This window comes from Dendrobates tinctorius, unplaced genomic scaffold (genome assembly GCF_039654945.1).
Source record: "Dendrobates tinctorius isolate UK_male_01 unplaced genomic scaffold, ASM3965494v1 ptg000046l, whole genome shotgun sequence".
Lineage (NCBI taxonomy): Eukaryota > Metazoa > Chordata > Amphibia > Anura > Dendrobatidae > Dendrobates > Dendrobates tinctorius.
Window position 1 is genome coordinate 23,074,027 of NW_027361714.1, and position 24,047 is coordinate 23,098,073.

Consider the following 24,047-nt stretch of genomic DNA (forward strand, 5'->3'; position numbering starts at 1 on the left):
GGAACAGGAAGTGACCAACCAAGGGGTTAAATACTTGTGTAAAGCCATGTGCTCTCTCTCTTTATCATGCTTGCAAGAACTCAGATGCTGCGGTCCTCTGGCTTGTCTCTGTTGTGGCAAACCTGTGACAGTACCCCATTTCTAAAAGGGACCTACAGAACCTCAGGGCCGAATTTATCAGGGTGTGCCATGTGAAAAGACCAGACCAACCTAACCGTATGAACGTCAGATGATGGTCCCCAGATATTCTCTTCAGAACTGTAACCCTTCCAGTGTATGAGATACTGCAGAGACCGATGAACCAAGTGTGAATCCATGATCTTAGCTATCTGTAACTCCAAATTCCCATGAACCATGACCGGAGATGGAGGTAGTAGTGATGGTTCAGAGGACACAACGTATTTTTGAGCAAACACCGGTGAAACACATTTTCAATCATAAAGGTAGGTGGCAAAGCAAGGCAAAACACTACAGGATAGATGACGGTCAAAATCTTATAAGAGCAGATGAACCTGGGACCCAGTTTCCAAGAGGGAACCTTCAGCTTAATGTTCCTCGAGGACAACCACACCAAGTCACCAACAGACAGCTCTTATATTTGGACCCAATCTTTTTCAAATTATTAAGAGCCCCTTGCCACACAGACGTAATAGGTCATGAAAAATGTTCCTCTTCAGGTATTCCAGAAGAACGATACTTATTAAAAGAGCTGAACTGAGAATGAAACCAGTAGGAGGAAAGTGGGGAGTGCATCTTATAGTCCGAATGTACCTTATGTGGCTGTAAATGGTGGGGGGGGGCAGCAGCGGTGGAGAAGTGACCACAGGAGGCAGGAGGCAGTGGCTGCAGCTGACATGTGTGGCTGCTGTTAAAGAAAATGAATATTCACTGCTCCCCACGCCCATAGACCCACCCACCTCTATGCGCTGAAGCTTCCTGCAGTGGCTGGGCGAACACATGTGCCTGCTATTCTAGAGAATTAATATTCACTGTTCCCCATCCCCATGACCAAACTGCCAGCAGATGATAGTTACTTAAAAAAATATGCATACGGACGCCATTTACTAGGAGATGCACCCTGCGACAACACAGCCCCCACCTCGACTTCAGATGCATCAACTTCTACAATAAAGGGCTGAATGTTGTCAGGTTGCATAAGGATTAGCACAGATGCAAAACATTTTCAAGGTTTCAAAAGCCATCCGAACTGGAACGGAACCATTGGAAAAGTCATTCCCTTTCCTGGACATATCTGTCTAAGGTTTGGCACCATTGAAAAACTTTTGATGAACTTTTGGTAGTAGTTGGCAAAACCAAAAAAACCTTTGTAAGGCTTTTAGGTCCTCAGGATTATCGCAATCCAGCACTACCTGGACTTTTGAAGGATCTATACGAAAACTGGTGGACTATACAAAATAACCCAGAAAAGGGATCTCTTGAACGAGAACATGCATTTCTCCGGTTTGACAAATATTTGATTACATATGAGTAACTAAAGGACTTGCCTGATATGTACCTTATGTGATTCAAGGTCAGGTGAATAAATCACTATATCATCAAGGTATATTACAACAAATCTTCCTGCCAGGTAACTAAAGATGTCATTAACAAAGTGTTGAAAGACAGCGGGTGCATTAGTCAACCCAAATGTCATCACAATGGTCTCATAGTGTCCCTGAGGCTTATTAAAGGATTTTCCACTCATCCCCCTCCTTGATTCAAATGAGATTACTATAAGCTCCCCTGAGGTCTAGTTTGGAAAAACGTTTGGCTCCCACAATCTGATTAAAGAGGTCCGAGATGAGAGAGAGAGGATATGGATGCCGGACTTTGTAAAAATCAAGGCTAGGGCGTAACCCTCCATCTTTTTTCTTGACATAGAAAAACCCTGCAGCAATCGGAGATGAAGGAGGTCTAATATGACCATGTGCCAGACTTAAGGCAATATAGTTCTTCATGACCTGCCTCTGGACCAGAACTGTGTAACCTGATCTTTGGCAGCTTAACCCCAAGAATAAAATTTGTGCATAAGGATGATGTAGAGGGAGTTCCTGACACCTCTGTTCTGAAAACACATCCCCGAAGTCAGACAGGTATGCAAGCAGAGATTTGGTACCCTCCCTGGCTAGCCAGGGTGGCCAAGCAGTGTTCTTATCAATACTTAATACTCGATTTAACCACTTCCCGAGTCTGTCAATCTACCACAGAGTTGTGTAGCGTAAGTCAAGGTAATCCGAGAACCACAGAGAGGGCAAGCCCTCTAGCACATAACAGTCTTTAAATTAGAAGTGCATAGTCCCTACTTAGAGATGCAACATACAAATGATCTGAACAAAATATCCCTGGCTCAAAGATGCAGAGTCAATGGCTATTATGGGTATTGATTTAGATAATACTTGTGGTTCGCTTCCTGGGCTTGGACAAACCTAGCCTCAATCAAAGTAAACCCCACCCTACTGTGCAGAAAGGCATAAATCACCACCTTATCTTTGCCGGATCTCGGCAAGTCGAAAATATTGAGATCTACCAATGAAGGAGATAAGTACACCTGGGTTGCCAACCTTCCCGCAACTCGGGCTACCACTTTACACCAATCTACCACTGAACTCACAGAATGTGCCGCCCCACTCAACTGTATGGGATCCATGTTAGACTCAAACCCAGATTCCCTTGACTCCGGGCCACCCACAAATTGGATTGTCTTCTTATGTCTCTTATGAAGACAGTTGTCCATACAGTTGGCCAGACATTGCCGCCTCCAGGTAGACCGGAGTGTCATGCAGGGCAAAGGCATTCTTTACTCTTACCGATAACCAATCAAAAAATAGTATGGGCCAGTGTTACTATCACAATTTTGTCTGATAACCTGGGGTTAGGGGCTCCTAAACTGTCACTAACGCTAGGGGTGCCCTAGCAGCTAGGGACTGCCTGCGTAGACTGTAAATGTCTATCCCAGGTTACTTCTGATGGTGAAGATACTGGGGCCACGTACCTTGCTGTACTCTGGAATCAGCCCTTATCTGTACCCTCTGCTCCCAAGGAAGTGGGGAGGAATAGTGTATGTATCTACAAAAAACAGACAAACAAGTGAATATAGCAATCATACAAATATGCACTCATAGACAACAGAGAGAATACTGGGTAGAAAAGGTAGGGAAACTAAATAGGACAGGACTGGGGATTGTGCACAGCCGAAACAAATAGCAACAGTTACAGAACAACAACTCTCCAAAACGCCTCAACCGAATACTAAATCCTCCACTCCTTTACCAGGCAGTACGAGACATAACACTGGAATTCCAGATTGTCAGAGGTGAGAATATATAGGTGAGGGGAGTGGCTGATGCTGCACAGCTGAGATCCTGCATGCGGGAAGCTACAGGGATTCCAAGCAGAACAGCTTAACCCTGCACTGCTGAAAGAAACCTGCACAGTTTAATATGAGGAAGAACTGCCATTCAGTGCAGAAGTATAATATCTCCCACCCTGCCGTCTTCTGGCTCCTCTCCGTTGTGGCAAACCCTTGACACTTTCATTGAGAGCTTGTGGCCATTAACTCTTGCCAGTCAGTCAGAAGTTGCGGTCACATGATGGCGCTGTGGGACCTTGGTGTCTTTCTGGTCATTTTTGTGGTGGCTTTGCCATCTTTGGCACATTTTTTTAACCTTTTTTTAATCTGTTTGTAGAAACTAATGGTCAGTTCGCTTCATGGATTTCAAAACCTGTAATGGTTAAAAGAAGTTCAAAGAGACTGAACATATGTACAGCAAGTCATGATGTTGCAGTGCATATGTTAACCTTTTTCACCATACTTTAAAGGTATGTGCACACGTTGTGGACTGCTGTGCGGAGTTTTCCATGCAGAATCTGCTTATTTTGGCAGAATACGCAGGTCAAAATCCGTACATTTTTCCTGCAGATTTCCTGTGGCTTTATTGCGGATTTATTGCGGATTTGGCATGCGTTTTTACACCTGCGGATTCCTATAATGGAATGGGTGTAAAAACGCTGCAGAATCCGCACAAAGAATTGATATGCTGCGGAAAATAAACCTGTGCGTTTCCGCGCTGATTTTTCCGCAGCATGTGCACAGCGGGTTTTTTTTTCCATAGATTTGCATTGTACAGTAAATCACTAGTAAATCTGCAGCAAATCCGCAACGTGTGCACATAAGTGTTTTTTCAGGCGGATTTCAGCCTGAAAAAAAGACATTGTGTGCACATATCCTTACTGTTTAATCAACATCTAGGGTTCCTTAATACACCTCTTCTCTTGTAACAGTAAAATAAAAAAATGTATACCAGTTGTGCTAAAATTGATATGGTAGATTAGTAAAGCAAAAACTATTCAAACTCAATATTTTATTCAGATTTCTGCTGAATTTACACAAATTGCGTATTTCGAAGCATTTACATCTGAGTTTTTCCCAGGTCAAAAATACTTCTATGAGATGTTATATTCGAGACAATGCAAAGACATAAAATACAAAGCTCTTTGGTTAGTTGTGTTTTTGGGAAGATTTGGAGTCAGAGACTTCAAAACGCATCATTTTTTCTTATAGGCTTTTCTATAGAACAGAAAAAAAAGCATAAAATGACAGTGAATAGAAAATACCTCCAAAAATGCTTGTAAAAAATACTATAAAACTATCATGACAAAAGTAGTGTATGTGAAGGAGCCCTGGTGTTATTAATTAGCTGTTTGACAAAATATGTACAATATACATTTTACTCTATGTAACAAATTAGTTAATGTTAGGGACTAGGTGAATAAAAATATCATATTACTTCACCACAATAAATCTGACCATCAAGGTAATTACATTAGCTAGCAGTTGACCATCAGGAAACCCAAGTGGTTTGTGTGTACTTCCTACTTATCAAAGAAGAGTTAATAAAAGCAGACTGGCCATCTCCAGCCCACACCGGGGACATTAATATGGCACAATAAGAATACAATGACATGCAATATTTCAAAGCTCTCTCTACATTCATCCGATTTCAAAACAATCCATGGATATATCGTGATTGGGGAACATAATTGCTTCAGTGGTTTCTAGGTCCAGGATTTTCGGCCTTGAGAGAGCACAGAAATGTAATATCAACCCATATTTTGGATATATTAGTGCCATGTTTGCTGTGTGTAAGATTGTAAAAGTATGCTTAGAAACATGTAGGTCATATTATTCCACTTTGAGATTCCCTTGGGAAAATAGGCCCTGAATTAGAAGTACAAGCAATCCCAAGATTACAACTAGATTGGTTCTGTAGGGCTGTTCGTAACCCGAATTTGTGTGTAAGCTGGAATAGAGTCTGGAAAAAACAAACTAATACTCACCTCATTGCTGACTTCTCTGGCCGCCATGCTACTTGCTGACTGCCATCTGGTCCTCTTCTTTCTGCCCTAGTGTGCTGCATCATCAGCCTTTTCACCTTAGGTTAGAACTTCCGGACACGTTCAGGAATTGGAGGTTAATGTATGTTGTGAGGTTGTGACATACATTGTGATGTCCAAGACCTGGATGGAGATGGAAGTTCTGGCCAATAGTGAAGAGGCCAGAGTTGTGGCGTGCAACAGTGCAAAGAAGAAGATTGGACAGAGGGCTGCAAGCAGTGGGGCAGTCGAAGAGATGAGAATTTTTGCCAATATCTCATTGCTTACCTCTCTTGCTGACTCGATGTCCACCATTCCGTCTTTTTTCTGCCATTGCACACTGCATCTCCAGTGTCTTCACTATAAGCCAGGCCTTTGGCTGCATCCAAGCTCCCGAGTAGAGTTGAGCGACTTTTGCTTTTTTAGGGTCGCGTTTCGTTTCGTGAAACCCGACTTTTCCAAAAGTCGGGTCGAGAAAGATCGTCCGATTATAGGGAAAAGTCGGGGTCGTCCCGAAACACGAAACCCAATGTAAGTCAATGGGGAATAAAAGTCGGCAGTGAGAGGAGGACAGGAAACACACCTACAATGCCCATTTGAATGCCAAAAGCATCAATTCTTCTTACTTAAGCTTGTCAACCTTAATTAACTTCATAATACAAGTTACGCACTGAAAAATGGGGGTTATTTGGCTAAATTTGTGGGGGGGAGGGCTGGCTGCAGGTTTTCATGTGCCCTGGGCGAAAGAGCGCCCCTTTAACACATACCACAACTCATCATGCTACGATACGGCAGAGAAATAGCGGTATAGTACAATGAAAAATACCTCACTTTTTACATCTCATGACGAGGCCCATCTATTTCTCCATACAAAATCATTGGTCCCATATAATGTTTGAAACAGTATATGATGAGCTCCACATAATGCTACAGTATTTGTTGGTCCCCATTGATGAAGCTCCACTGTCTTATGGGCCCAAATAATGCTCCAAACATAATGGGCCCCATTTCTACTGCTCTAGTGTATAATGGGCCCTGTAAATGCTGCTCCAGTGTCTGATGTCCACCTTTGGAATGTTCCAGTGTATGGTGGGCCCCATCTATCATTCTCCAGAGTATAGTGCTCCCCAAAAATTGCTGTCCCAACATAGAAAACAATCAAATAAGTCTCCTCGCTAGGGTATCCCTGTACTTGTCTGGACAGGTACTATAGCTTGCTTAACAGCTCGCCAGCCGTTCTCACGCCCAGTATGGATTGCACGTGATTGCACAAAGGTTAGAAAGGGTACCGTATCCCTGGATAACATGTATGGATAGCGTACACATTCAAAATATATGTCTATACAGCATGAGGCAGGCTCAGACGGTGTTAGGCCCAGTATGGATTGCACGTCATTGCACAAAGGTTAGAAGGGGTACCGTATCCCCGGATAACATGTATGGATAGCGTACACATTCAAAATATATGTCTATACAGCATGAGGCAGGCTCAGACAGTGTTAGGCCCAGTATGGATTGCACGTCATTGCACAAAGGTTAGAAAGGGTACCGTATCCCTGGATAACATGTATGGATAGCGTACACATTCAAAATATATGTCTATACAGCATGAGGCAGGCTCAGACGGTGTTAGGCCCAGTATGGATTGCACGTCATTGCACAAAGGTTAGAAAGGGTACCGTATCCCTGGATAACATGTATGGATAGCGTACACATTCAAAATATATGTCTATACAGCATGAGGCAGGCTCAGACGGTGTTAGGCCCAGTATGGATTGCACATCATTGCACAAAGGTTAGAAGGGGTACCGTATCCCCGGATAACATGTATGGATAGCGTACACATTCAAAATATATGTCTATACAGCATGAGGCAGGCTCAGACGGTGTTAGGCCCAGTATGGATTGCACGTCATTGCACAAAGGTTAGAAGGGGTACCGTATCCCCGGATAACATGTATGGATAGTGTACACATTCAAAATATATGTCTATACAGCATGAGGCAGGCTCAGACGGTGTTAGGCCCAGTATGGATTGCACGTCATTGCACAAAGGTTAGAAAGGGTACCGTATCCCTGGATAACATGTATGGATAGCGTACACATTCAAAATATATGTCTATACAGCATGAGGCAGGCTCAGACGGTGTTAGGCCCAGTATGGATTGTACGTCATTGCACAAAGGTTAGAAGGGGTACCGTATCCCCGGATAACATGTATGGATAGCGTACACATTCAAAATATATGTCTATACAGCATGAGGCAGGCTCAGACGGTGTTAGGCCCAGTATGGATTGCACGTCATTGCACAAAGGTTAGAAAGGGTACCGTATCCCCGGATAACATGTATGGATAGCGTACACATTCAAAATATATGTCTATACAGCATGAGGCAGGCTCAGACGGTGTTAGGCCCAGTATGGATTGCACGTCATTGCACAAAGGTTAGAAGGGGTACCGTATCCCCGGATAACATGTATGGATAGCGTACACATTCAAAATATATGTCTATACAGCATGAGGCAGGCTCAGACGGTGTTAGGCCCAGTATGGATTGCACGTCATTGCACAAAGGTTAGAAGGGGTACCGTATCCCCGGATAACATGTATGGATAGCGTACACATTCAAAATATATGTCTATACAGCATGAGGCAGGCTCAGACGGTGTTAGGCCCAGTATGGATTGCACGCCATTGCACAAAGGTTAGAAAGGGTACCGTATCCCTGGATAACATGTATGGATAGCGTACACATTCAAAATATATGTCTATACAGCATGAGGCAGGCTCAGACTGTGTTAGGCCCAGTATGGATTGCACGTCATTGCACAAAGGTTAGAAGGGGTACCGTATCCCCGGATAACATGTATGGATAGCGTACACATTCAAAATATATGTCTATACAGCATGAGGCAGGTTCAGACGGTGTTAGGCCCAGTATGGATTGCACGTCATTGCACAAAGGTTAGAAGGGGTACCGTATCCCCGGATAACATGTATGGATAGTGTACACATTCAAAATATATGTCTATACAGCATGAGGCAGGCTCAGACGGTGTTAGGCCCAGTATGGATTGCACGTCATTGCACAAAGGTTAGAAGGGGTACCGTATCCCCGGATAACATGTATGGATAGCGTACACATTCAAAATATATGTCTATACAGCATGAGGCAGGCTCAGACGGTGTTAGGCCCAGTATGGATTGCACGTGATTGCACAAAGGTTAGAAAGGCTACCGTATCACTGGATAACATGTATGGATAGCGTACACATTCAAAATATATGTCTATACAGCATGAGGCAGGCTCAGACGGTGTTAGGCCCAGTATGGATTGCACGTCATTGCACAAAGGTTAGAAGGGGTACCGTATCCCCGGATAACATGTATGGATAGTGTACACATTCAAAATATATGTCTATACAGCATGAGGCAGGCTCAGACGGTGTTAGGCCCAGTATGGATTGCACGTCATTGCACAAAGGTTAGAAAGGGTACCGTATCCCTGGATAACATGTATGGATAGCGTACACATTCAAAATATATGTCTATACAGCATGAGGCAGGCTCAGACGGTGTTAGGCCCAGTATGGATTGCACGTCATTGCACAAAGGTTAGAAGGGGTACCGTATCCCCGGATAACATGTATGGATAGCGTACACATTCAAAATATATGTCTATACAGCATGAGGCAGGCTCAGACGGTGTTAGGCCCAGTATGGATTGCACGTCATTGCACAAAGGTTAGAAGGGGTACCGTATCCCCGGATAACATGTATGGATAGTGTACACATTCAAAATATATGTCTATACAGCATGAGGCAGGCTCAGACGGTGTTAGGCCCAGTATGGATTGCACGTCATTGCACAAAGGTTAGAAGGGGTACCGTATCCCCGGATAACATGTATGGATAGCGTACACATTCAAAATATATGTTTATACAGCATGAGGCAGGCTCAGACTGTGTTAGGCCCAGTATGGATTGCACGTGATTGCACAAAGGTTAGAAAGGGTACCGTATCCCTGGATAACATGTATGGATAGCGTACACATTCAAAATATATGTCTATACAGCATGAGGCAGGCTCAGACGGTGTTAGGCCCAGTATGGATTGCACGTCATTGCACAAAGGTTAGAAGGGGTACCGTATCCCCGGATAACATGTATGGATAGTGTACACATTCAAAATAAATGTCTATACAGCATGAGGCAGGCTCAGACGGTGTTAGGCCCAGTATGGATTGCACATCATTGCACAAAGGTTAGAAAGGGTACCGTATCCCTGGATAACATGTATGGATAGCGTACACATTCAAAATATATGTCTATACAGCATGAGGCAGGCTCAGACGGTGTTAGGCCCAGTATGGATTGCACGTCATTGCACAAAGGTTAGAAGGGGTACCGTATCCCCGGATAACATGTATGGATAGTGTACACATTCAAAATATATGTCTATACAGCATGAGGCAGGCTCAGACGGTGTTAGGCCCAGTATGGATTGCACGTCATTGCACAAAGGTTAGAAAGGGTACCGTATCCCTGGATAACATGTATGGATAGCGTACACATTCAAAATATATGTCTATACAGCATGAGGCAGGCTCAGACGGTGTTAGGCCCAGTATGGATTGCACGTCATTGCACAAAGGTTAGAAGGGGTACCGTATCCCCGGATAACATGTATGGATAGCGTACACATTCAAAATATATGTCTATACAGCATGAGGCAGGCTCAGACGGTGTTAGGCCCAGTATGGATTGCACGTCATTGCACAAAGGTTAGAAAGGGTACCGTATCCCTGGATAACATGTATGGATAGCGTACACATTCAAAATATATGTCTATACAGCATGAGGCAGGCTCAGACGGTGTTAGGCCCAGTATGGATTGCACATCATTGCACAAAGGTTAGAAGGGGTACCGTATCCCCGGATAACATGTATGGATAGCGTACACATTCAAAATATATGTCTATACAGCATGAGGCAGGCTCAGACGGTGTTAGGCCCAGTATGGATTGCACGTCATTGCACAAAGGTTAGAAGGGGTACCGTATCCCCGGATAACATGTATGGATAGTGTACACATTCAAAATATATGTCTATACAGCATGAGGCAGGCTCAGACGGTGTTAGGCCCAGTATGGATTGCACGTCATTGCACAAAGGTTAGAAGGGGTACCGTATCCCCGGATAACATGTATGGATAGCGTACACATTCAAAATATATGTCTATACAGCATGAGGCAGGCTCAGACGGTGTTAGGCCCAGTATGGATTGCACGTCATTGCACAAAGGTTAGAAAGGGTACCGTATCCCTGGATAACATGTATGGATAGCGTACACATTCAAAATATATGTCTAAACAGCATGAGGCAGGCTCAGACGGTGTTAGGCCCAGTATGGATTGCACGTCATTGCACAAAGGTTAGAAGGGGTACCGTATCCCCGGATAACATGTATGGATAGCGTACACATTCAAAATATATGTCTATACAGCATGAGGCAGGCTCAGACGGTGTTAGGCCCAGTATGGATTGCACGTCATTGCACAAAGGTTAGAAAGGGTACCGTATCCCCGGATAACATGTATGGATAGCGTACACATTCAAAATATATGTCTATACAGCATGAGGCAGGCTCAGACGGTGTTAGGCCCAGTATGGATTGCACATCATTGCACAAAGGTTAGAAGGGGTACCGTATCCCCGGATAACATGTATGGATAGCGTACACATTCAAAATATATGTCTATACAGCATGAGGCAGGCTCAGACGGTGTTAGGCCCAGTATGGATTGCACGTCATTGCACAAAGGTTAGAAGGGGTACCGTATCCCCGGATAACATGTATGGATAGTGTACACATTCAAAATATATGTCTATACAGCATGAGGCAGGCTCAGACGGTGTTAGGCCCAGTATGGATTGCACGTCATTGCACAAAGGTTAGAAGGGGTACCGTATCCCCGGATAACATGTATGGATAGCGTACACATTCAAAATATATGTCTATACAGCATGAGGCAGGCTCAGACGGTGTTAGGCCCAGTATGGATTGCACGTCATTGCACAAAGGTTAGAAAGGGTACCGTATCCCCGGATAACATGTATGGATAGCGTACACATTCAAAATATATGTCTATACAGCATGAGGCAGGCTCAGACGGTGTTAGGCCCAGTATGGATTGCACGTCATTGCACAAAGGTTAGAAGGGGTACCGTATCCCCGGATAACATGTATGGATAGCGTACACATTCAAAATATATGTCTCAGGAGGCAGGCTCAGACGGTGTAAGGCACAGTATGGATTTGATGGCCCAGATTACACAGCGGAGGAGCAGGGAGAGGTAAAGATTGCAAATGCTGGGGCCCTGGCCAAGCAAGGGGGGCCCACTCGTGGGCGTCGGTACTGGCACTGGGCCCCTCATAGTACAGCGGTGTGTCTGACGGCGGGTGTGCACCACCGCCGTCAGAGACACTTGATTGCACTATGAGGGACCCTGTGCCAGTGCCCGCGCCCAAGAGTCGGCCTACCCACCTGTCCAGGGCAACGGCACTCGCACGGTGTCGTGCGCTAGGTGGTGACCCCGGCCATGGGGGGGGAGGCAGCACAGTTAGGGAGTTTTAGAAAGTGGCATATGTTGATGTTGGACATTCAACTGATGCAAAAGGTGAAATAGGTGAAGTACCAGGAAGAGGTGGACCAAAGCAAGCCATTTTTCTGTCACCCTATGTGTCATCAGGGGAAGGTGGGACAAAATCCTTGGAAACCCATGCGTGGTTCATTTTAATGAAGGTTAGATCATCCACATTTTGGGTTGACAGACGGGTCCTTTTTTCTGTCAGGATTGATCCAGCTGCACTGAAGACTCTTTCCGATAGCACACTTGCAGCTGGGCAAGCGAGCTCCTGTAAGGCATATTTGGCCAATTCAGGCCAGGTGTCCAGTTTAGCGGCCCAATAGTCAAAGGGGAATGACCTGTGTGGGAGAACATCGATATGGGAGGAAAAGTAGTTTGTAACCATAGTTGACAACTGCTGTCTCCTGTCACTTTCCATCGATGCAGTATTACCAGTTGTGTGAGCGGTATTTGAAAAATCAGTCCACAACATTGTCATGAAACCCCTGTCTCCAACGCCACTTCTGCTGTGTGCACCACGAACACCTCTGCCAAGCTGCCCCCGGCCCGTACGGCTCGTGTGAGAACCATCACCGCTGCTGTGTGCTGGGAATGCCTCAAGCAACCGATTTACCAGAGTTGCTTGTTTATTAGCCAATATTAGGTCAAGGTACTCCTGTGGCATGATGTTTTGTAATTTGCCTTTATAGCGTGGATCCAGGATGCTGGCCAACCAGTAGTCGTCATCGTTCATCATTTTGGCAATGCGGGGGTCCCTTTTTAGGATCCGCAAGGCATAATCTGACATGTGGGCCAATGTTCCCGGTGTCAATGATACACTGCGAGTGCTGGGTGGAGGAGCACTTTCTGGCAAATCCACATCCCTCCAGTCACGCACAAACCCTGTACCAGACCTTGCCACGCCAACATTTTCACTTGCCCCACGAGATGCATCCTCCTCCCCTAAGTAATCATCCCCATCATCCTCCTCCTCCTCTTCTTCCTCCACCTCGTCCAGGAGAGGTCCCTGAGCAGACAATGGCTGAATGTCATCAAGGATTCCCTCCTCCTCTTCCTCCTCATCAACATTGGCTGCAGAAGCCTGCTCCTTAAGGTGCGTCAAAGTTTGCATGAGCAGACGCATAAGTGGGATGCTCATGCTTAGGATGGCGTCGTCTGCGCTTACCAGTCGTGTGCATTCCTCAAAACACTGAAGGACTTTACAAAGGTCTTTCAGCTTCGACCACTGCACGCCTGTCAACTCCATGTCTGCTCTCAAAGTGCCTGGCCGTGTATCCTCCCACAAATGCATTATGGCCTGCCTCTGCTCGCACAGCCGCTCCACCATGTGCAGGGTGGAGTTCCACCTTGTTGCAATGTCGATAATGAGGCGGTGGTTGGGAAGGTGGAGCAATCGCTGCAGCTTCTGCATACGAACGGAGTGTACAGGTGACCAGCGGATGTGCGCGCACAGTCTTCGCACCTTCTGGAGCAGGGCTGTTAACTCCGGATAATTTTTGAGGAAGCACTGCACCACCAGGTTCAAGGTGTGAGCCAAGCAAGGTATGTGGCTGAGTTTTGAAAGGGCTATGGCTGCCACAAAATTACGGCCGTTATCACTAACTACCTTGCCTGCCTCAAGATGTACACTGCCCAGCCATGACTCAGTTTGTCGCTTCAAGTACTCGGCCAGCACCTCGGCGGTGTGTCTGTCGCCCAAACACATCATCTGCAACACAGCCTGCTGACGCTTTCCACTAGCTGCTCGATAGGGGGACACATCGTGTGCAACAGTGGCAGCTGCAGATGGAGTGCTCGTACGACTGCGCTCTGTGGACGAGCTGTCGCTTCTGGAGGAGGAGGAGGAGGAGGGTCGAACGCCTACAGCCAACTGTTTCCTATACCGTGGGCTAGGCAGCACTGTCCCACCACCGCTGTCCCCTGTGGACCCTGCATCCACCACATTAACCCAGTGCGCAGTGATGGACACGTAACGGCCCTGGCCATGCCGACTGGACCATGCATCAGTTGTGAGGTGCACCTTTCCGCTCACTGACTGCTTGAGTGCATGGACAATGCGGTCTTTCGCATGATGGTGGAGGGCTGGGATGGCTTTGCGAGAGAAGAAGTGGCGACTGGGTAGGTCATAGCGTGGTACTGCATAGGCCATGAGTTCGCGGAAAGCTGTGCTTTCCACCAACCGAAAGGGCATCATCTCAAACGAGATTAGTTTGGCAATGTGGGCGTTCAAACCCAGTGTATGTGGATGAGAGACTGAGTACTTTCTTGACCTACTCATAGTGTCTGGGAGGGTGAGCTGGACTTGAGAGCTGCATATGGTGGAAGTAGCGGTGGACAGGGCGGACTGAGAGAGGGTTGATGATGGTGATGGAGTTGGTGTTCTTTCTGATGGCCTAGAATCAGTCTTTCGTTGATATAACAGTGGGATTCCCTGACTGCTGTGGCCTTGCAACGACACCTCAACATTTGCTGCTGTGCTAACCGGTGGGCTTACAGTGGGGGAAACAATGTAGCGTTGCTGACTACCTTCGTTGTGATCAGTTGCACATGTGGCACTTGAGGTTTGGTGTTGTGTCCACGCTTGCAAGTGCATGCTGGTTAAATGTCTAAGCATGCAACTGGTATTCAAATTTTTCAGATTTTTCCCTCGGCTAAAGGTCTTTGCGCACTTCTTACAGATAACCTTGGCCTGATCATGAGGATTTTGTTCAAAAAACTGCCACACTGCACTCTTCCTACTTTGGCAGACATTTTGCGGCCTAGCACGCTGTGATCTTTTGACCCTCTGGACAAGCTGTCCAGCAACTCTTTTGATGTTTGGAACCTGTCTTTGGAGTGCTCCGGGCCTGCCAGATAACAGCTGTTGCGATGTCGATGTCTGCTGTGGATGCTCCTCATCTGAGCTATTGGAAGCAGCACCCTCTTCCCCCAATGGATGCCAATCTGGGTCAACAACTGGGTCATCCATCACCTCCTCTTCTATGTCATGTGCACCTTTCTCTGTGTCACCGTGTATGGTGGTATAGTGTGCGGGAAGGGGCACCTGAGTCTCATCAGGGTCAAAATCTGGCTCTGTACACTGCGAGGACAATGTAGTGCTCTGAGTGAATGTACCAGAAGAATCATCCATCAGCGGCTGTGCATCAGTGCACTCCATGTCAGATTCATCTTGGCCTGGGTAATTCACCATTTGACTTGATAATCCAGGCATGGTATGTGAAAACAGCTCCATGGAGTAATCAGTAGTATGGCCTGCGTCATCCTTCAATCTTGGTTGGGGTGAAGGACACAAGGAAAGGTGTGGTTCATGAACATGAGCCTCCAATGACGACTCAGTGCTTTTACTTTTTACAACTGAAGAAGAGGAGGTGATAGAGCTGGAGGCTGAGTCAGCAATGTAAGACAAAACTTTTTCCTGATGCTCTGCCTTTAAAAGCGGTTTGCCAACTCCTAGAAAACTAAGCGTTCGAGGCCTTATGTAGCCAGACGATGACGCAGGGTCAGCACCTCCTGCATTCGGTCCTATTTTCCTCTTGCCACTACCATCAGATCCACCACCAACACCATCATTACCAGCTGCCAACCCCCGCCCAATTCCACGGCCTCTTCCACCAGCCTTCCTCATTTTTGGTAGAAATGTAGACAAAATCCAACAAACTATATAGTAATGTAAAACAAGGTACAAGGTGTCTATAGGACAGGGGAGTTTTAGAATTTCTGCACACACTTGTGGACAGTGGACACTTGTGGATTGTGTGCGGCCCACTGATATCTGAGCGCTATGTGACACGCTCGATGGCACAGCTGCCTGTGACCAAAGTGACGAGAGGATAATGGAGATTTTGAATCTCTGCGTACACTTGTGGACAGTGGACACTTGTGGATTGTGTGCGGCCCACTGATATCTGAGCGCTATGTGACACGCTCGATGGCACAGCTGCCTGTGACCAAAGTGACGAGAGGATAATGGAGATTTTGAATCTCTGCGTACACTTGTGGACAGTGGACACTTGTGGATTGTGTGCGGCCCACTGATATCTGAGCGCTATGTGACACGCTCGATGGCACAGCTGCCTGTGACCAAAGTGACGAGAGGATAATGGAGATTTTGAATCTCTGCGTACACTTTTGGACACTGGACACTTGTGGATTGTGTGCGGCCCACTGATACCTGAGCGCTATGTGACACGCTCGATGGCACAGCTGCCTGTGACCAAAGTGACGAGAGGATAATGGAGATTTTGAATCTCTGCGTACACTTTTGGACAGTGGACACTTGTGGATTGTGTGCGGCCCACTGATATCTGAGCGCTATGTGACACGCTCGATGGCACAGCTGCCTGTGACCAAAGTGACGAGAGGATAATGGAGATTTTGAATCTCTGCGTACACTTTTGGACACTGGACACTTGTGGATTGTGTGCGGCCCACTGATATCTGTGCGCTATGTGACACGCTCGATGGCACAGCTGCCTGTGACCAAAGTGACGAGAGGATAATGGAGATTTTGAATCTCTGCATACACTTTTGGACAGTGGACACTTGTGGATTGTGTGCGGCCCACTGATATCTGAGCGCTATGTGACACGCTCGATGGCACAGCTGCCTGTGACCAAAGTGACGAGAGGATAATGGAGATTTTGAATCTCTACGTACACTTTTGGACACTGGACACTTGTGGATTGTGTGCGGCCCACTGATATCTGAGCGCTATGTGACACGCTCGATGGCACAGCTGCCTGTGACCAAAGTGACGAGAGGATAATGGAGATTTTGAATCTCTGCGTACACTTTTGGACACTGGACACTTGTGGATTGTGTGCGGCCCACTGATATCTGAGCGCTATGTGACACGCTCGATGGCACAGCTGCCTGTGACCAAAGTGACGAGAGGATAATGGAGATTTTGAATCTCTGCGTACACTTTTGGACACTGGACACTTGTGGATTGTGTGCGGCCCACTGATATCTGAGCGCTATGTGACACGCTCGATGGCACAGCTGCCTGTGACCAAAGTGACGAGAGGATAATGGAGATTTTGAATCTCTGCGTACACTTGTGGACAGTGGACACTTGTGGATTGTGTGCGGCCCACTGATATCTGAGCGCTATGTGACACGCTCGATGGCACAGCTGCCTGTGACCAAAGTGACGAGAGGATAAGGGAGATTGGATTGCTTTTAAAAAAGCAGTTTGCGGAGCAGTGGGTAAACAGCAATGCCAGCGTGTCAGGAAGCCTTAAAAGGCAGCCCAACAACCAACACCACTGATACACCACAATATAGCCTCCCCTTGCACTGCACACACAGTGACTTGTGTGTTGTGCAGGCCAAATCGCTAGCAGCAGAAGCAGTTTTTTTGTCTTCTTCCCTGCCTAACGCTCTCCCTACAGAATCAGCAGCAACCTCTCCCTATACTAAGATCGGCAGAAGTAAGATGGCGGTCGGCGTGCACGCCCTTTTATACCCCCTGTGACGCCCACCAAAGCAAGCCAATCACTTGCATGCCCTTCTGAAAGATGGTGGTGACCCGTGCCTATGTCATCATGTTGCCCACAGTGTCCGTGGATCCTGATTGGCTGAAAAAGAGTGCAAAACAAACTTTTGAAACGCGACTTTGGCGCTTAAGTCGCCGACCTCGTGGCCGACCTCATCCTAGGGTCGGGTTTCGTTTCATGAAACCCGACTTTGCCAAAAGTCGGCGACTTTTGAATTTTTTCGACCCGTTTCGCTCAACTCTACTCCCGAGGTCTCTGTATGTCATAAAGTTACGACCTTGTGAAGTGCTGTGACCTCCGGCCTGGCATCGACTCAAAGTCCTTGACTATAGTATAGGAGATGCGTCTTCATGGCAGCAGAAAGTAGGGGAGTGGACGGTGGGCAGCAAATAGCAAGGCAATCAGAGAGATGAGCGGTGAGGTGAATATTATTATTTTATTATTATTTTTTAACATCCAACATTCGTAACTGGGGATTAAATGTAAGTCGGTTGATTGTAAGTTGAGGACTTCCTGCATAGTTTGCAACTGTCTTTCTTTGCATATTTTTAGCTATCCTCTTCTCACCTGAGAAGCAGAAGGGGAGAGATATCAGGATGAGTCCCTTTAAAATATCTCATTCACAGACACTCAGTATCATAACCACAAGAAACAAAAAGAATTGTAGATCTGTCCAAATTTCAGCGGTGTCCCCTCTGCAAAAAATCTTTCCTTGACCCAATGAGTAATAGCTTTGTGTACTTATTTATCCCTTTTATATTTGTACTGTGCGCCTTGTGTGTATTTCTTTCTGTTATTTTATCTTTTTTTTTATTTTGTAAGCACTATACCTTTTTTATATTAATTCTAAAATGTAATAAGTTGGTTCAATGCTGCTCTAAACATACCCACAACCTTGCTTGAAGAGGGAAAATATAGCTAAGGCTGGTTTCACATTTGCGTTTTTTTTTCGCGGTAATTTAGCGCTAAATAGCGCATGCGTTTTTTTTTCCTATACTTTGCATGGGATGCGCTTATGTGCGCATACACATGCGTTTGTACGCGTTTTACCGCGCATGCGTTTTTTTGCGGTATGCGCTCGGGCGCACAAAATGCAACTTGTTGCATTTTTTGTGCGTCCGATTTGCCTCAAAAAAACGCATGCGCGCGCAATGCGTTTTTTTACAGCAAGACACCCATTATAAGTCTATGGTGAGCATATGTGCGCATTGGCATGCTTATGTATGCGTTTTTTTGCACATGCGGTTTTTTTTTTACCATTAGTTTAGACAATGGAATTTATGGGTTTGGGTAAAGTTAGGGTTAGTTAAGGGGGTTTAGGGTTAGGGTCAGGGTTAGGGTTAGGGTTAGGGTCAGGGTTAGGGTTAAGTATGGTTTGGTTAAGGGTTAGGGTCAGGGTTAGGGTTAGGGTTAGGGTTAGGGTCAGGGTTAGGGTTAAGGTTAGTTAGGGTTTGGGTTAGGGTTAAGTATGGTTTGGTTAAGGGTTAGGGTCAGGGTTAGGGTTAAGTATGGTTTGGTTAAGGGTTAGGGTTTGGGTCAGGGTTAGGGTTAGGGTCAGGGTTAGGGTTAGTAAAGTCATGGTTTGGGTTAGTGTGAGGGGCCACCTAATGTTGGAAAAAAACGCAAACGCGGTTTAAAACGCACTAAAAACGCATACAAACACATAAAAACGCTGTGTTTTTTTCATGCATGCTCATAAAAATGCTTGAAAAAAACGCAGCAGTTGTATGCTTTTGTATGCGTTTTTCAATGCGTTTTTTTGCGGGAAAAACGCGCTGCAAAAAAAAGCAAGTGTGAAACAGGCCTAAGAAATGTGTGGATGCGTGAACTGGCTGTGGGGTGCGCTTAGATCATTGCTAGCCTATTGCGATAGGGGAGTGGATAAGAAAGTGTGAAAGGTGGAATACCCCTTTACACTCGCTTGTGCAGTGAGCTGGCAGTGTTCATGACAGCTTTCTCTGGCACGCGGTAAGGAATCCGCGTATTCCGAAACGCGTAAGACAATAGTGTGGTCCTTTCAACGCTCCCTAGCCAGTCACATGACTCCTCACGTGACCGTAATGTCAGGCAAGGTCCTGCAGGTTTCCTGCTTCACCTTGCCGGCTATAGCTTACACGCGGTGCCCTTACCGCTTCATAGTAGCGGCTGGCACGCGGTAAGCGGGACGTCTGTCACTGGCCGGGACAGCGTCCAATATCCAATACATCACTGCGTTCTTGAAGCAACTGAAAATCCATACTCCTATCCGGGTCACGGCATACACCGGCGTCTCTTCATTGGACCTTCATAGCCAAGAAATTTCTACTACCCATTGCTTTGTTGAGAATAAGGTACTTTTAGATTTCCCTATGATCTGGCTATAGTAGTTACTTGGCTTCTAATTATAATTATTGTCATTTTATAACCGCTGCAGATATTGCGGTGTGTGTATTCAAACAAACCCCACTGTTGTGTAGGTTTTTTATAAAACTTCTTCTAATCTATTTTATAACAGCTGCAGGCATTTCTGTGTGTGTATTCAAATAAACCTCTCTGCTGTGTAGGTTTTATTACATTTTTTTCTCCGGATACCATTTTAGCGCAAATAACATAATTATTTTATTTCTTTTCTTGATATGCTTCTTTTTTCCGTCTGTGAACATAGAGCTGATGTGCCTTGCCAAAAAGTTCCACTTTTGTCTCATCTGTCCATAGGACATTCTCCCAGAAGCTTTATGGCTTGATAACATGTAGTTTGCCAAATTTCAGTCTGGCTTTTATATGTTTTTTTTCAACAATGGTGTACTCCTTGGTTGTCTCCCAATGAAGTCCACTTTGGCTCATACAACGACGGATGATACAATCTGACACTGATGTTCCTTGAGCTTCAAGTTCACCTCTAATCTGTTTAGATGTTTTTTTGGACTCTTTCATTACCATTCATATAATCCATCTGTTTGATTTGTCATCAATTTTCCTCCTGCGGCCACGTCCAAGGAGTTTGGCTACAGTCCCATGGAGCTTAAATTCCTGAATAATCTGTGCAACTGTAGTCACAGGAACATCAAGCTGCTTGGATATTGTCTTATAACTTTTACCTTTAACATGTTTGTCTATAATTTTCTTTCTAATCTCCTGAGACAATTCTTTCCTTCGCTTCCTCTGGTCCATGTTGAGTGTGATACTCACCATGTCACCAAACAGCACAGTGAGTATCTGTAGCCCTATATACAGGCCCACTCACTCACTCCAAGATTGTAGACACCTGTGATGCTAATTAGTGGACACAACTTGATTTAAAATGTCCCTTTTGTCACATTATTTTCAGTGGTACCATCATTTCTGTCCAGGCCTATTTCATGAGTTTTATTTTTTTTTAAATTCTGTAGAAGCATGGTTGAAAAGCAATGTCTGACTTTCATTTGTTCATTTTCATAGATTTTTTTATTTATTATTACTTTTGTCAGATTCAAGTTATTTCTGTGACCATTGTGTGTTTTTCTGTCATTAAACGAGGGGTACCAACAATTATGAATGTGTTTAACTCATGTATTATCTATTTTGTGTTGTTTCTATTATTTTAATGTTTATTTTTCTTCCTCTGTTAGAAAAACTTCAATAAACATTAGGAAACAGATTATTATGCTACCATGATTACTATGCAGTTGTGATTAGCATCCCACATGTATACAGTCAGAAGGACAATGTCATTGATGGTATAGAACAGACGCTAGATTTTTAGATGGGATAATTGAGAAAGATTGTTCTGGGAAAGTTGCTGTAATTGGTCAGTTTGTCTGCGGTACAGTTGATCACCTCATGGTTGCCTAAAACAACATTCCCTTAAGTTAAAATTGTATAGTACCAATTATTGTGACTATACATTAGTTTTATGTATAACGTGTAAGAATGTCCCATTTGCAGGTCTCCAGAACAATACGCATGATGAAAGGCATTACTTTTAAAGAGTAGAGACCTATATTTAATTTTTATTGCAATCTATGGCTTCTGTTAGTAACAGAATTTACTCAGGTGGTTGAATGCAAATGGATGTCACAATTTTCAGGTTTATATCTTTAACCCTTTCACCCGAAGCCTGTTTTCACCTTCCTGATCAGACCAAATTGTACAGTTCTGACCAGTGTCACTTTATGAGGTGATAACTCTAGAACGCTTCAATGTATCCCACCAATTCTGAGAATTTTTTTTCATGACATATAGTACTTCATGATAGTGGTAAAATTTGTTTGACATGTCTTGCATTTACCCAAAAGTGACACCATTCTAAAAACTGCACCCCTCAAGGTGTCCAAAACCACATTTAAGAAGTTTATTAACCCTTCATGTGCTTTACAGCAATTAAGGGAATGTTGAAAGAAAAATGAACGTTTAACATTTTTTCCACAAAAAATTTAATTTAGACTTCAATTTTTTTATTTTTGCAAGGGTAACAAGAAAAAATGGATGCCAAATTTTGTTGTGCAATTTTTCCTTAGCATGCCGATATACCATATGTGAGTGAAAACCACTGTTGGCACACGGGAGAGCTTCTAAGAATTTTTAAGGCAATAATCCCTGACTAGATGCCTGTCATACGCTATACCTACTGCCACCCCTCACCCTAGACGAATAGCAGATAACAGCGGTATTATTATAACAGAATAGAATCTATTAGAATGAGCCCTCATTTTTTTTCCCATTATTAAAGAGAGGGTATCCTAGACTGGAAATGCCCATACACTAAGTGCATGGACTGAAAAACATTTACCCCCAGGGGTATACATCTATTTATCTAATTGCCTTGTAATGTTTTCATTTCCTGTTCTGTCCAGATGTCACCGTATCCCAGAATTCCAAGCGCAGGAAGTTCACCGACCGCTATATTGGGACACCCAATTGATGGGTGTGTCAATATGGAAACTGCTGCTGGTACCAACCTATTGCACGGTACCACCAGCGGAACACCGTCGCATCACACACACTTTATATGCCATACGCACCACACACACACACTCACACACACTCCTACACTGGTACACACTCACACACACTCACACTCATAGTCACATTCACACTCGTACACTCACACACTCACAGTCACACACACTAACAAACTCCCACTCACAGCTGCAGTAAATCATCCGGCTGATCCCGGCGGCAGTTGCATGACATGTCTACAGGCAGAGGAAGCAGGTCACATTAAAAGGATTTTCTCATAAACAAAAGTTCATTTTAAAAATTGTCTGTCTGTGTCTGACTGTGTACGGAGCATGCCACATCTCCTGGGCAGGGGAGGAAGCAAAAGACAATGCTGACATTACAGCAAGAGATCGCAGAGGATTTCTTTTTGTGAGGTAAAATATTTCACTGACTGTTTTTAAACAATATTTTACCTCACAAAATGTATACTCTGTGATCTCCTGCTGTAATGTCAGTATTGTCTTTTGCTTCCTCCCCTGCCCAGGAGCTGTGGTATGTTCTGTACATGGTCAGACACAGGGGTGAGAGAGACAGAGCCCAGGGGGGAGACAGCTCAAACGGGACAGCACATGAGGGGAGAACACAGCACAGGAAGGAGAAAGACAGCAGACAAGGGGGATAGCACATGGGGTAGACAGGTCAAAGAAGAGAGCACAGACAGGAGAAATCAGCACATGGAGAAAGAGAGAGTGGATAGGTGGGTGAGCACATAGGGGGGGAGATTCTCAATGCTGCAAAACCAGCCCCCATTGTGACATTACCGCCCTCCTGATGCGATAGCATCAGGCCTCCCTGTTTCCATGTTTGGGTTGGAAGGGGTGCATGCAAATAGACCAGAAAAAGGTGAGGTGAAGGAGAGATGTAAAATTATCCTTGTAGCGGCGCTCAAGAAGGGTGACTAAACAGTGATTAGTGTTGACCAAAATGAGTACATGAGAAAAGCAGTGGAACATTTACTCAGCCATATGTGCCAGACTGTCAACAGCCAAGACTTCCCTGTCCCCACCAAGAGGGCGACTGGCTATGTTGTTCTCCTTGTCCATCTTCTCATCCTCCCTCTCGTCCTCTTCTTCAGGCCATCTGCACTGAACAAATGGAATGAAGGTGATGTGGGTACTACCATCTGTCGCACTGGCAACCAGCTCCTGTTCCTTCTCCCCCTCCTCCTCATAATCACCCAATCCACGTTGAGAAGATGAGATGAGGCTGAGCAGTGCAGCATCACCCATATAGTTTTTTGCTCCATCTCAACTTGCTCTACCTGCAAAGCCTCCTCTTTAATTGTGTTTCAGTAGACATAGAAACAGGATGGTGACACTGATGGCATCATTGCCGCTCACTATCTTGGTCGAGTCCTCAAAATTTTGGAGAACCAACAGATGTCAGACTTCCATGCCCACTTATCAGTTCTTATGTGCTTTAGCTGACCGGAATTACAAGCATGGTATAGCAGGTATTCAACTACTGCCCTCTGCTGTTCACAATACCTTGTCATCATATGTAACGTTTAGTTCCAATTCGTGGTGACATCACACACCAGTTGGTGAGCTGGAAGTTGCTAGAAG